General features: G+C 39.2%; 1 non-coding gene across 1 annotated transcript; it reads left to right on the top strand.

The window, feature by feature from the left end:
* Positions 1–9,973: 9,973 nt before the first annotated feature.
* On the top strand, positions 9,974–10,155 carry LOC138422045 (U2 spliceosomal RNA). The gene has a single exon (XR_011249721.1). It is a non-coding gene; the product is annotated as a U2 spliceosomal RNA (small nuclear RNA).
* The last annotated feature ends 2,581 nt before the right edge of the window (positions 10,156–12,736 follow it).

Below are 12,736 nucleotides of genomic sequence, written 5' to 3'. Positions count from 1 at the left end.
AAAGTGTATCCTCAGTTGTTTAGAAATAGCATTCTAAATGCCAAGAGCATTTTAAAAACATTAAAGAACTGTTTTATTAGAAGGTATTTTAGCATTCTGTTACTACTGAATACATAATACCTCTTGGCAGAAACTCTATCAGGGATATCAGACATATAAGCAGGGCTTCCCTGAGCAGCAAGTAAAGAATCCACTTGCAGTGCAGGAGACCTGGGTTCGATTCCTGAGTTGGGAAGATCCCCTGGAGGAGGATATGGCAACCCACTCTCGTACTCTTGCCTGAAAAATCCCATGGACAGAAGAGCCTGATGGGTGACAGTCAATAGGGTCTCAAAGAGTTGGACACAACTGAGCCCAAGCACACAAGATACACACCCAAGACTTACAAGCTAAAGATCCTATCTAAACACCAAGGGAACCACTTTTTGGACAGTCAAGAACCATTTGGCATTCAAATGTGTACCCCTAAAGGTTTTTATTTATATTACTCAAGCAATAATTTACAAGTTCAGTGACACTTATATTTTTAGTATAATATTACTCAGGGTATAAATCAAACTATCTTTGATCATCTATTCACTGACATCTCTCCTCTGCTCAGACAAGCAAATTTAGGTGAGTTTAGACTTTCCACCAATATATCAAGTTTTTCTTTACTCTCTGCAATAAAGAACTTTAAAAAATATTTTTATTACTATTGTTAGGTGCTTCAGTTCAGTTCAGTCGCTCAGTCGTGTCCGACTCTTTGCAACCCCATGAATCACAGCACGCCAGGCCTCCTTGTCCATCACCAACTCCCAGAGTCCACTCAACTCACGTCCATCGAGTCAGTGATGCCATCCAGCCATCTCATCCTCTGTCGTCCACTTCTCCTCCTGCCCCCAATCCCTCCCAGCATCAGAGTCTTTTCCAATGAGTCAACTCTTCGCATGAGGTGGCCAAAGTACTGGAGTTTCAGCTTTAGCATCATTCCTTCCAAAGAAGTCCCAAGGCTGATCTCCTTCAGAATGGACTGGTTGGATCTCCTTGCAGTCTAAGGGACTCTCAAGAGTCTTCTCCAACACCACAGTTCAAACGCATCAAGTCTTCAGCACTCAGCCTTCTTCACATCCATACATGACCACTGGACCATAGCCTTGACTAGACGGACATTAGTAGGCAAAGTAATGTCTCTGCTTTTGAATATGCTATCTAGGTTGGTCACAACTTTTCTTCCAAGGAGTAAGCGTCTTTTAATTTCATGGCTGCAGTCACCATCTGCAGTGATTTTGGAGCCCAAAAATATAAAGTCTGACACTGTTTCCACTGTTTCCCCATCTATTTCCCATGAAGCGATGGGACCAGATGCCATGATCTTCGTTTTCTGAATGTTGAGCTTTAAGCCAACTTTTCACTCTCCTCTTTTACTTTCATCAAGAGGCTTTTTAGTTCCTCTTCACTTTCTGCCATAAGAGTGGTGTCATCTGCATACCTGACGTTATTGATATTTCTCCTGGCAACCTTCATTCCAGCTTGTGCTTCTTCCAGTCCAGCGTTTCTCATGATGTACTCTGCATAGAAGTTAAATAAGCAGGGTGACAATATACAGCCTTGATGTATTCCTTTTCCTATTTGGAACCAGTCTGTTGGCCCATGTCCAGTTCTAACTGTTGCTTCTTGACCTGCATACAGATTTCTCAAGAGGCAGGTCAGGTGGTCTGGTATTCCCACCTCTTTCAAAATTTTCCACAGTTTATTGTGATCCACACACTCAAAGGCTTTGGCATAGTCAATAAAGCAGAAATAGATGTTTTTCTGGAACTCTCTTGCTTTTTCCATGATCCAGCGGATGTTGGCAATTTGATCTCTGGTTCCTCTGCCTTTTCTAAAACCAGCTGGAACATCAGGAAGTTCACAGTTCACGTATTGCTGAAGCCTGGCTTGGAGAATTTTGAGCATTACTTTACTAGCATGTGAGATGAGTGCAATTGTGCAGTAGTTTGAGCATTCTTTGGCATTGCCTTTCTTTGGGATTGGAATGAAAACTGCCCTTTTCCGGTCCTGTGGCCACTGCTGAGTTTTCCAAATTTGCTGGCATACTGAGTGTAGCACTTTCACAGCATCATCTTTCAGATTTGAAATAGCTCAACTGGAATTCCATCACCTCCATTAGCTTTGTTCGTAGTGATGCTTTCTAAGGCCCACTTGACTTCACATTGCAGGATGTCTGGCTCTAGGTGAGTGATCACACCATCGTGATTATCTGGGTCGTGACGATCTTTTTCGTACAGTTCTTCTGTGTATTCTTGCCACCTCTTCTTGGTCCAGACCATTTCTGTCCTTTATTGAGCCCATCTTTGCATGAAATGTTCCCTGGGTATCTCTAATTTTCTTGAAGAGATCTCTAGTCTTTCCCATTCTGTTGTTTTCCTCTATTTCTTTGCATTGATCGCTGAAGAAGGCTTTCTTATATCTTCTTGCTATTCTCTGGAACTCTGCATTCAGATGCTTATATCTGTCCTTTTCTCCTTTGCTTTTTGCCTCTCTTCTTTTCACAGCTATTCGTAAGGCCTACTCAGACAGCCATTTTGCTTTTTTGCATTTCTTTTCCATGGGAATGGTCTTGATCCTTGTCTCCTGTACAATGTCACGAACCTCATTCCATCGTTCATCAGGCACTCTATCTATCAGATCTAGGCCCTTAAATCTATTTCTCACTTCCACTGTATACTCATAAGGGATTTGATTTAGGTCATACCTGAATGGTCTAGCAGTTTTCCCTAGTTTCTTCAATTTGGGTATGAATTTGGTAATAAGCAGTTCATGATCTGACCCACAGTCAGTTCTCAGTCTTGTTTTTGCTGACTGTGGAGTTTCTCCATCTCTGGCTGCAAAGAATATAATCAATCTGATTTCAGTGTTGACCATCTGGTGATGTCCATGTGTAGAGTCTTCTTTTGTGTTGTTGGAAGAGGAGGTTTGCTATGACCAGTGCATTTTCTTGGCAAAACTCTATTAGTCTTTGCCCTGCTTCATTCCGCATTCCAAGGCCAAATTTGCCTGTTACTCCAGGTGTTTCTTGACTTCCTACTTTTGCATTCCAGTCCCCTATAATGAAAAGGACATCGTTTTTGGATGTTAGTTCTAAAAGGTCTTGTAGGTCTTCATAAAACCGTTCAACTTCAGCTTCTTCAGTGTTACTGGTTGGGGCATAGACTTGGATAACTGTGATATTCTGACAGAATGTGGTCCACTGGAGAACGGAATGGTAAACCACTTCAGTATTCTTGCCTTGAGAACCCCATGAACAGTATGAAAAGGCAAAATGATAGGATACTGAAAGAGGAGCTCCCCAGGTCGGTAGGTGCCCAGTATGCTACTGGAGATCAGTGGAGAAATAACTCCAGAAAGAATGAAGGGATGGAGCCAAAGCAAAAACAATACCCAGCTGTGGATGTGACTGGTGATAGAAGCAAGGTCCGATGCTGTAAAGAGCAATATTGCATAGGAACCTGGAATGTCAGGTCCATGAATCAAGACAAATTGGAAGTGGTCAAACAAGAGATGGCAAGAGTGAACATCAACATTCTAGGAATCAGCAAACTAAAATGGACCGGAATGGGTGAATTTAACTCAGATGACCATTATATCTACTACTGCGGGCAGAAATCCCTCAGAAGAAATGGAGTAGCCATCATGGTCAACAAAAGAGTCTGAAATGCAGTACTTGGATGCAATCTCAAAAACGACAGAATGATCTCTGTTAGGTGCTTAGTCATGTCCTACTCTTTGTGACCCTGTGTACTGGAGCCTGCCTGGCTCCTCTGTCCATGGAGTTCTCCAGGCAAGAATACTGGAGTGGGTTGCCATTCTCTTCTCCAGGGGATCTTCCTAACCCAGGGCTCGAACCTGGTCTCCTGCATTGCAGGCAGATTCCTTACTATCTGAGCCACCAGGGAAGCCCACTGACTTACTGTTACTATTAAATGTTACGATTTAACTGAAATTTTCAAAGAGAATATTTTGCTAGCCACTTCAGTGGATTGTTGGAAAATCAGCTGAGATAATAGAGTAAGGATAGAACAACTTTTAGGAAACTATGTATAAATTATTATCATTACTATCTTGTTAAGGTGGGAGAACAGTAGATAATGGTACAAATGGCATTTAATATATGGCCTGTGACAATGGTAAGAAGACAAACTCATGTGTATTGAGACTAATTTGGCAGTTAAGTATATCTTAATCCTCACAACCAATGTATGATATTTCTATTTTAAAATACTTAACTGAAGATAACAGAGGTTAAATTACTTGCCTTATAGCCACAAAGTTAATCAAAACCTGAATGGGGCTTAAACACAAAAGAGAGGGCTTAGGAAACATAAGCAGAAAAGTAGCAAGAAAAGGACTGTCCAACCTACATCCTACAGTTGCCTGTCTAACTTTGCCTGGTTCTCTCTTAAGTAAAGAATTTGAGAGTTGTCCTTCTCTAGCCTTTGCAGTTCAGCCTCAGCCCCAGAGACCACCCAAGCACTCTGCACCCTGGCAACTCGGCTGTGAGAGTGAGAGCTGGCACTTGGAGTTGGTACCCTGTTGCAGGTCAAGTGTCCGGTGAATCTGCTCTCAAGCCCTGAGGATGCACAGACCCACCAGCTACAGCTTCCTCCGGCCTCCACCATTCTGCCCAGGTGATAAAACTGAGGTTCTAACTGGGCTTTCCCGTCTGAGTTCAGGCAGGATGAGGCTTTGCCTCATATGAAGGTCTGTTAAGTCTGCCGTAAATGAGAAGTGCCCAAGGTGAAAAGAGGCTACATGCTGCAAATGCGCAAGAGGGCCACAATTTATCAAGGCATAGCTTGACTGGAGTTGCCGAGCAAGAACAGAAGTCTGAGAAGATGAAGGTACAATGAACTTGTTCCAGTTGCTATCTCTGTGATCGTTAGCCAATGTTTTTAGCTTCTTTGGGCTTTGCTTTCCTCATCTCTAAAATGAAGGTAAGGATACCCATACGACTAGGTTTTTTGTAATAATTAATTTAGACAATCTTTGTCAAGGATCAGGAACAGAACTAGTTCTATAAAAGGCATAAATAAATGCCATATATCATTGGTTCTAAAGTGCACATTCATTTTCACATTTTAACATCTCTGAATTGGAATGAATTTTATGTTGTGTTACAGTTTAGTCAACAGGATTTTTCTGCCTTTTTAATGGTACATAATGGTACAGTCGATGGCATCTTAAGTTTGATTAAATATCAAAATATCAAAAAAAATCTTTCTCTTACCACAGACTTCAAGAACATATTTTATTCCCTCCCAAACCTGACAAGTCATATAGCAAAAATAAAGCAAAAGTAAAATAATGGACAGTGCCTTATAACCATTTAGAACAATTGAGAGTAATTTTCCCCCTATTTTTTGCCATAATACCACTTTTAGGGTTGTGAAAAGAGCAACTGAGATTTTTGTGAAAGGGTAAGATCTTTAAAGAGGGCTCTCTTTTGCCTTTTTCACAGACAGCCTTGGTTTAAAAAAAAATTGCTAACTCTAGATCATGCAGTTCTATAAGAGGAAATATGTTCACCTTGTCTAAAAAAATGTTCCAATTAGATTACACTGGTTGATTCTGCCAAATCATCACACAGGATAAATTGTTTTAATCCAAGTCCTGGTTTTAAAACTGATTCATGTGAGAAGAGCCAAGGGCAAATGAGTCTTGCAAACATACCTATACTCTCACTGGTCACTTGTCCCTTTGTTTCTGGGATGCCCTTTCTGCAGTCCTCTCAAAATTGTCATCCCCAAACCACCCAATAAAACAAGAGAGACAAATTTAAATAATAACTATATTTTAATGCTAATAACTATTGTTAAATTTGAGATGAAATAATGGTGAAAGTGAAAATGTTAGTCACTCAGTCATGTCCGACTCTTTGAGACCCGAGGGACAGTAGCCCCCCAGGCTCCTCTGTCCATGGGATTCTCCAGGCAAGAATACTGGAGTGGGTTGCCATTCCCTTCTCCAGGGGATCTTCCCAACCCAGGGATCGAACCCAGGTCTCCTGCATTGCAGGGAGATTCTGAGCCACCAGGGAAGCCAGAAATAATGGTACCTAATTCTTTAAAGATATATATTGAAATTTTTGTAGATAAAATGATTTGTCTGGGAATAATCTAGAATTGAGGAAAATGTGTGAAGGTACAGATAAAAAAGTCAGTCATGAAATTATTGAAGTTGGATGTGGGTACATAAGAGGGGTTCATTATACTGTTCTCTCTAGTTTTGCATATATTTGAAATTTTACATAATGAAAAGTAATTTTAATATGCCACTGTGAAAAGTACTGCAACATATTTTATACCTAAGATGAATGAATCTTGTAGAATCTTCAAGAAGTACTAGAATGGCATACATGCATATACATAAACTCCCATTCTTTCAAAGTGGCCAAATATTTCAAGATAAAGAAATATCATAGTCTGGAGGAAGGACATATTTAAGTCAACACAAAAGTACTTCTCTCTAGTTTTCATCCAAAAATGCACCTTTGGATAGATTTGGCTCCAAACTCACCAATCTTCCTGCACTTCCGGAAGATTCGCAGTCACACCTATAACATTAATTGTATTGTTAGAATATCTTGGAAACAATTGTGTGCATTCTCATGGGTCCCCCGTGTTAAGGGTTCCCATTGGCACCAGGAGCTCTGTGTCTGCCATCCCATGATTCTACACCTACTAGTGCTAGCAAGTGATTTTATAAAGCTATGCATCCCGGGCTCCTCTTCTGCAGTATTTTGGCTCACGTTTTCAAGACCTTAGGTGCAAAAAAACCATTATGTTTTCCTAAACAAGTCTGCCAGGGCAGAACCTAGGCCCAAACTGGCAGCAATGATGGCAACTTCAGTGCAAAATCAGCAGCCACAGCAGCAGTGATCACAGCCACGTGATAAAGGAGGTTTCTGCACACAGGTACCTCTGGGACCCATGGTGGGAGGCTCTCACCCCTTCATCTTTAGAGCCTGACTGGGGCATCTGCACAAATATTAACTCTGGCCTGAGGCTGGGACAGGAACTGCCAGCACATAGGCAGTAAGCTTTGTCAGTAAATTATTACAAAATAAAACTGTACACATGAACACTGCAAGAAAGCACGTCAGGGAGTCATTATAATCTTTTGAAGTGTTTAGAATCCCAGGTTTTCCCTGGAGAAGGAAATAGCAACCCACTCCAGTATTCTTGCCTCGAAAATTCCATGGACAGTGGAGCCCGGCAGACTGCAGCCCCTGGGTTCAGGAAGAGTGGAGGCTACTGAGCACACACACCCACACAAAGAGAACTGAAAGGGCCTTGTTAATGCAGAAGAGGCTGGCACTTACTTAAATATTTCTCAAATGTTAACTCTTAAGAAGTTGAAGTTATCTTGAAAGGATAAGAGCACTCTAAGCATCATTGGGGGAACACGAATAATAAGATTTTGGTGACTTCATCAGACATTTTCCAAGACAAATATACTTTTATTTTGATAGTACAAGACTCTGGGACTCTAGGAATAAAATTGGCCCTATGCACACAACTCTGTGGAACTAGGTTTCTTTTATTTTGTGACAGCTGCTGCTCTACAGAAAGATGTTGATTTAGTATATTGTTTTTAATCCCCATTTTTATTTATTTGTGTTTGGTAAGACCTAAGTGTGACAAAAGCTATTCTTCTGCTAATATGAGGTGGTACTGTGTTCTGTTAGAATCTGAATTCATTTATTGAAACATTTATTTTCAGGTTTACCAACTGTTTATTTTAAAATGTTATAAAATAACATTTGAGCATGCTATTTTATAAATGACAGGATTCCAGGGTGGAAATGGAGTGCTTTTTCTCCTTTTAATTTCTATTTTAAAAAATTATGTCAGTTAAACTCCACTTCAGCGTTGTAGTTTAGCAAACTTGTTTTGCTTTATGGAAGAAGGAGTGTTAAATTTGATATTTTAAAACATGTTTCTTTATGGTTAAACATGATTTCTCAATGTTATTTTTACTTGTATTTTGCTTTTGGTATGGCCAGATAGTCAACTTGTTTTTCATAGTTCCTAATTTTCAGAAAAATCAAAATAAATTACTTCCCTAAAAAAAAAAGAATCTCAGGTTCTGAAAACAGCTTCAGTATTGCAAAGCCCAAACCCACAGACTTAGAAAACAAATTTAAAGATCAAGACATTTGATAGGAAGGTATAGTACTTACTATGAAGCTTCAGATGAACAAATTATTAATGAGGAGGCTAATTAAAAATTATTTTCTTATAGTTGAGCATGCATGCATAAAATGCATAAGCAATCACTTTAAATTTTATACAAATTATGAAGTCACATTTGGTTTCTTTGTACAACCTCCACAAATTATAAGAAATGTCAGAGGAAATATTAAAATGCCATTGTATAAATTTACATTTTTAATTAAATTTCAACTTACACAAAAATATTTTGTATGAAGAATGAAATATTTTTAGAAAAAATATTCCATGGAGCTCATTAGCTCTATAGGTGCTAAAATTTTTATTTCAAAATAATTTATCAGAAACTTATCCCAAATATTGTCTATAAAATAGACTATAAAGTACTCTTAATAGCTTCAACAATTGCATCAGCAGAAGGATCCTTGTCAAAATTTAAAATTATCAATAATTGTTTGCAATTTTTCATTCTTCAGGGGCAAGTAATGTTTCTTTGGATTGTATCAATTGAAAATAAAATTGCTAAAGGTATATATTTTAAGAACATTTAAAGTGAATTTTCCTAAAAGAAAGCCACAAAATTATGATTAAAATACCACATTGATAAAGTATTATTATATTTATTGTCTTATATAAAGTAATGACATCAAAAACACTTTTTGTACTTTGTGAGTTATATTGTTCCTCATATACCACTGTCACCTCTGTTGTATTTTATAAGTAACAAAGTGTTTTTAAAGGAAAAGCTTTATTTGGAATACTTTTAATGGCACTTTTTTCCCAGCCTTTTTCAACAAGAGCCTGCTTTTTCATTTTGCACTGGGCCCCTCAAATTATCTAGCTTGCCCTGTTCACAGAAAAGGATATTTTGTATGTTTTACCTGATTAAGGGAATAGCTATATTTCTAGATGTAATCAAGCCCATTAAATCTATTAATAGTGCTGTTATATGGAAGAAGAGAAAAGCTGTCTCTTACAAATGTTTAACCAGTTTCTGGGTTTTTTTAATTAATTAATTAATTATTTTTTTTTTTAACTTCACAATACTGTATTAGTTTTGCCATACTTCAACATGAATCTGCCACTGGTGTACACGTGTTCCCAATCCTGAACCCCCCTCCCACCTCCCTCCCATACCATCCCTCTGGGTCATCCCAGTGCACCAGCCCCAAGCATCCTGTATCCTGCATCGAACCTAGACTGGCGATTCGTTTCTTAATGATACTATACATGTTTCAATGCCATTCTCCCAAATCATCCCACCCTTGCCCTCTCCCACAGAGTCCAAAAGACTGTTCTATACATCTGTGTCTCTTTTGCTGTCTCTCATACAGGGTTATTGTTACCATCTTTCTAAATTCCATATATATGCATCAGTATACTGTATTGGTGTTTTTCTTTCTGGCTTACTTCACTCTGTATAATCGGCTCCAGTTTCATCCATCTCATCAGAACTGATTCAAATGTATTCTTTTTAACGGCTGAGTAATACTCCATTGTGTGTATGTACCACAGCTTTCTTATCCATTCATCTGCTGATGGACATCTAGGTTGCTTCCATGTCCTGGCTATTATAAATAGAGCTGTGATGAACATTGGGGTACATGTGTCTCTTTCAATTCTGGTTTCCTCAGTGTGTATGCCCAGCAGTGGGATTGCTGGGTCATAAGGCAGTTCTATTTCCAGTTTTTTAAGGAATCTCCCCACTGTTCTCCATAGTGGCTGTACTAGTTTGCATTCCCACCAACAGTGTCAGAGGGTTCCCTTCTTGGCCTTGTGGCTAAGATCAAATGTAGTATCTGTTCTTATCAGTTTAATCAATTTCTGTAAGCCAAGCATTATAGAAGATTCTAGTTCAGTGGCATAGTGGGGACAATAAGATGAGCTATTGTCTTACACAGATAGCAAAACTGCAAAACAACTAATTTTTTTTCAAGGTCACAAGTAGTTTATACTTGGCATTAAATCTCAAGCCTCTCGAATCTACCTGGTATAGTTTTTACCACCAATTCTTTCTGATTGTATCAATAAAAATTCAGAAAAGCAGAAATTGCTCTAGGTATTTCAAACAGAATAATGTGAGTAATGACCACCAAGGAAAACCCATTCAAAGGCGCTAGAGCAATGGAAGGAAACAGCTATTGCTGGAGGAGAGATACCCCTGCATTCTCCCTTCCTCCCTTCCTCCCTTCCTCTCTTCCTGTCTTTTATCTTTCACTCCAGATTCCCATTAGCAGAACTGAATTTTAAGTCAGCAGACCGAAGAGCCTGGAAAACTCAGTCTGTAGGAGTCAATCCTCTATGATATTGAGCAGAACAGGGGAAGGGTGAGCAGGGGATTGAAAGCAAATGACTAGTGCACTGAATAAGCCAGAGCTGATAACTTCTTTAGGGCTGAGAGCTTCCTGAAAATATAAAAAGTGCTGGTAGTCAGCTATTACTGGCAGTCCTCAGTTCCTGAGATAATGCACGTAAAGCCCTTAGCACAGAACAGGGGATAGAATAAGTCGAGCTTACGTCATCCTCCTCCTCATCATCATTACTTATCGCTGTCACCACTATTAAATGGGAAGAGGTTCCCTGGTGGCTCAGATGGTAAAGAATCTCCTGAAATACAGGAGACCTGGATTTGATCCCTGGATTGGGAAGATCCCCTGGAAAAGGGAGTGGCTATCCACTCTAGTATTCTTGCCTGGAGAAATCCATGGACAGAGGGACCTTGTGGGCTATACAGTTCATGGGGTGGCAAACAGTTGGAGATGATTGAGTGACTAACGCTTTTACTTTACAGAATTATCAAGGAAACAGGAGAGTTTGCCAAAGGATGCTGAGACCACCATTCAATACGTGAAATAAGAAGACAAAGCGGAATGTAATGCTGGTCAGTCGCAGTCTCTCAAGCAGAGCAAACTGTTGACCTTATAAAGGGTCTTTGTTTGGAGCGAACATGAAGCGCCAGGTATTGTCAGATTTTCATGGGTCAAAGTTTTCACTTGTATGCATTGGAGAAGGAAATGGCAACTCACTCCAGTATTCTTGCCTGGAGAATCCCAGGGACGGGGTCGCACAGAGTCAGACATGACAGAAGTGACTTAGCAGCAGCAGCAAGGTGGTTGACATCAACTGTAGTCCATTGCTGCTCAGGTGAGACTGTTGTTGATTAGTCGGCACTCAGAGGTATGTTTATTGGAGTGATTCTGGCAATGATAAGTTGATTTCATGTGGGGCTTACTGAGGCAAGTTATTCTTGACCGAGTAAACGGGTTTAAAACTGGTTTTGTCGCTACTTGTTATCTTTGCTAAGAGCAAAAATCAGCCTTTTTCTAAGTTTACGGGAACTTCTTAATTTTTAGTACTTCCTTTTGATTGTCATTTAATCAAATCTTCATGGATGGTACAGATCTTTACCACTATTGATTTTCCTTAAAGGTGAGGTTTCATCTGTGGAAATTTTATTTTCAGTTCACATGTCTATCAGCAGGATTTTATCCTGTTCATTTGTTTGGTCTTTAGACAATTTCTTGAATCATCTGTAAGGACAGTGGCTGTACTAAAGTATCCAAGACTCTGGAAAATACACATTTAACAACAGTGAGACAGGTAAGTACAATTGGAAGAGACTGGAAGACATTTCAAAACCATGATCCCAAATTTCCCAGACCTGTTCATGAAAAAAGTCTCAAAGATCCTCAAGTCTATTTCAGATAGTTAGGTTACCTTTCCTTTAGCTTAGATAAGGATTGTTACAAATCAGTTATAGTACTTGGGTATAACATATAGTGTTAGCAATCTTCCTGGTTCACAATCTTCCCTGGTTGGCCAAAAGAAAATCCAAGGCCATTCTATTATCTATAACTACTGGGTTTAAAGAATTTAACCTGGTTTGTTGTGCCCCAGAGTTGGGGATGTACTATTTAATATCTTAGCCAAAGTAATGGAACATGTTTTTGATAAATGCCTTTAGTAGTTTAACTCCTCTGGATAGGATCATTATTCTCAGGATTGACTCCCCATCAGAGACTTTATACTTTTGTCCTCTTTTAAAGAAAATCTAGTCCATTTAGGATGTTTGGATTATGTTAGTTATCTATTGTTCTGTAATAAATAATCTCAAACTTGGCAGCTTAAAACAAGAGTATTCAGTTGTTAGAGGGTCAATCTCACATTGTTTGAGAGTCAAGAATCCAGGAGCAGCATATCAGGGTGATTCTGGTTTGCTGATCTACTTTTTTTAGTCAAAAAACCCATTGACAAATAATATTGTCAGCACTTAGTTTTTGAGCCACAAAGAATATTAAATCAGCAGTTGGTACTGAAGTATCCAAAAACTGTTGTGGGGGTGGGAGGTGGGAGGGGGTTCAGGATGGGGAACTCATGTACATCTGTGGCTGATTCATGTCAATGTATGGCAAAACCAATACAGTATTGTAAAGCAAATTTAAAAAAAAAAAACTGTTTTGGCCATCATATTTCAAAAACACAATCAGACACTTCGCTATTGGGTAAGGATTGTAGAGTTGCTG

Source organism: Ovis canadensis, chromosome 16 (assembly GCF_042477335.2).
Source record: "Ovis canadensis isolate MfBH-ARS-UI-01 breed Bighorn chromosome 16, ARS-UI_OviCan_v2, whole genome shotgun sequence".
NCBI lineage: Eukaryota > Metazoa > Chordata > Mammalia > Artiodactyla > Bovidae > Ovis > Ovis canadensis.
Note: the sequence above shows the minus strand (reverse complement) of the source record. Positions and strands in the feature narration are given on the sequence as shown.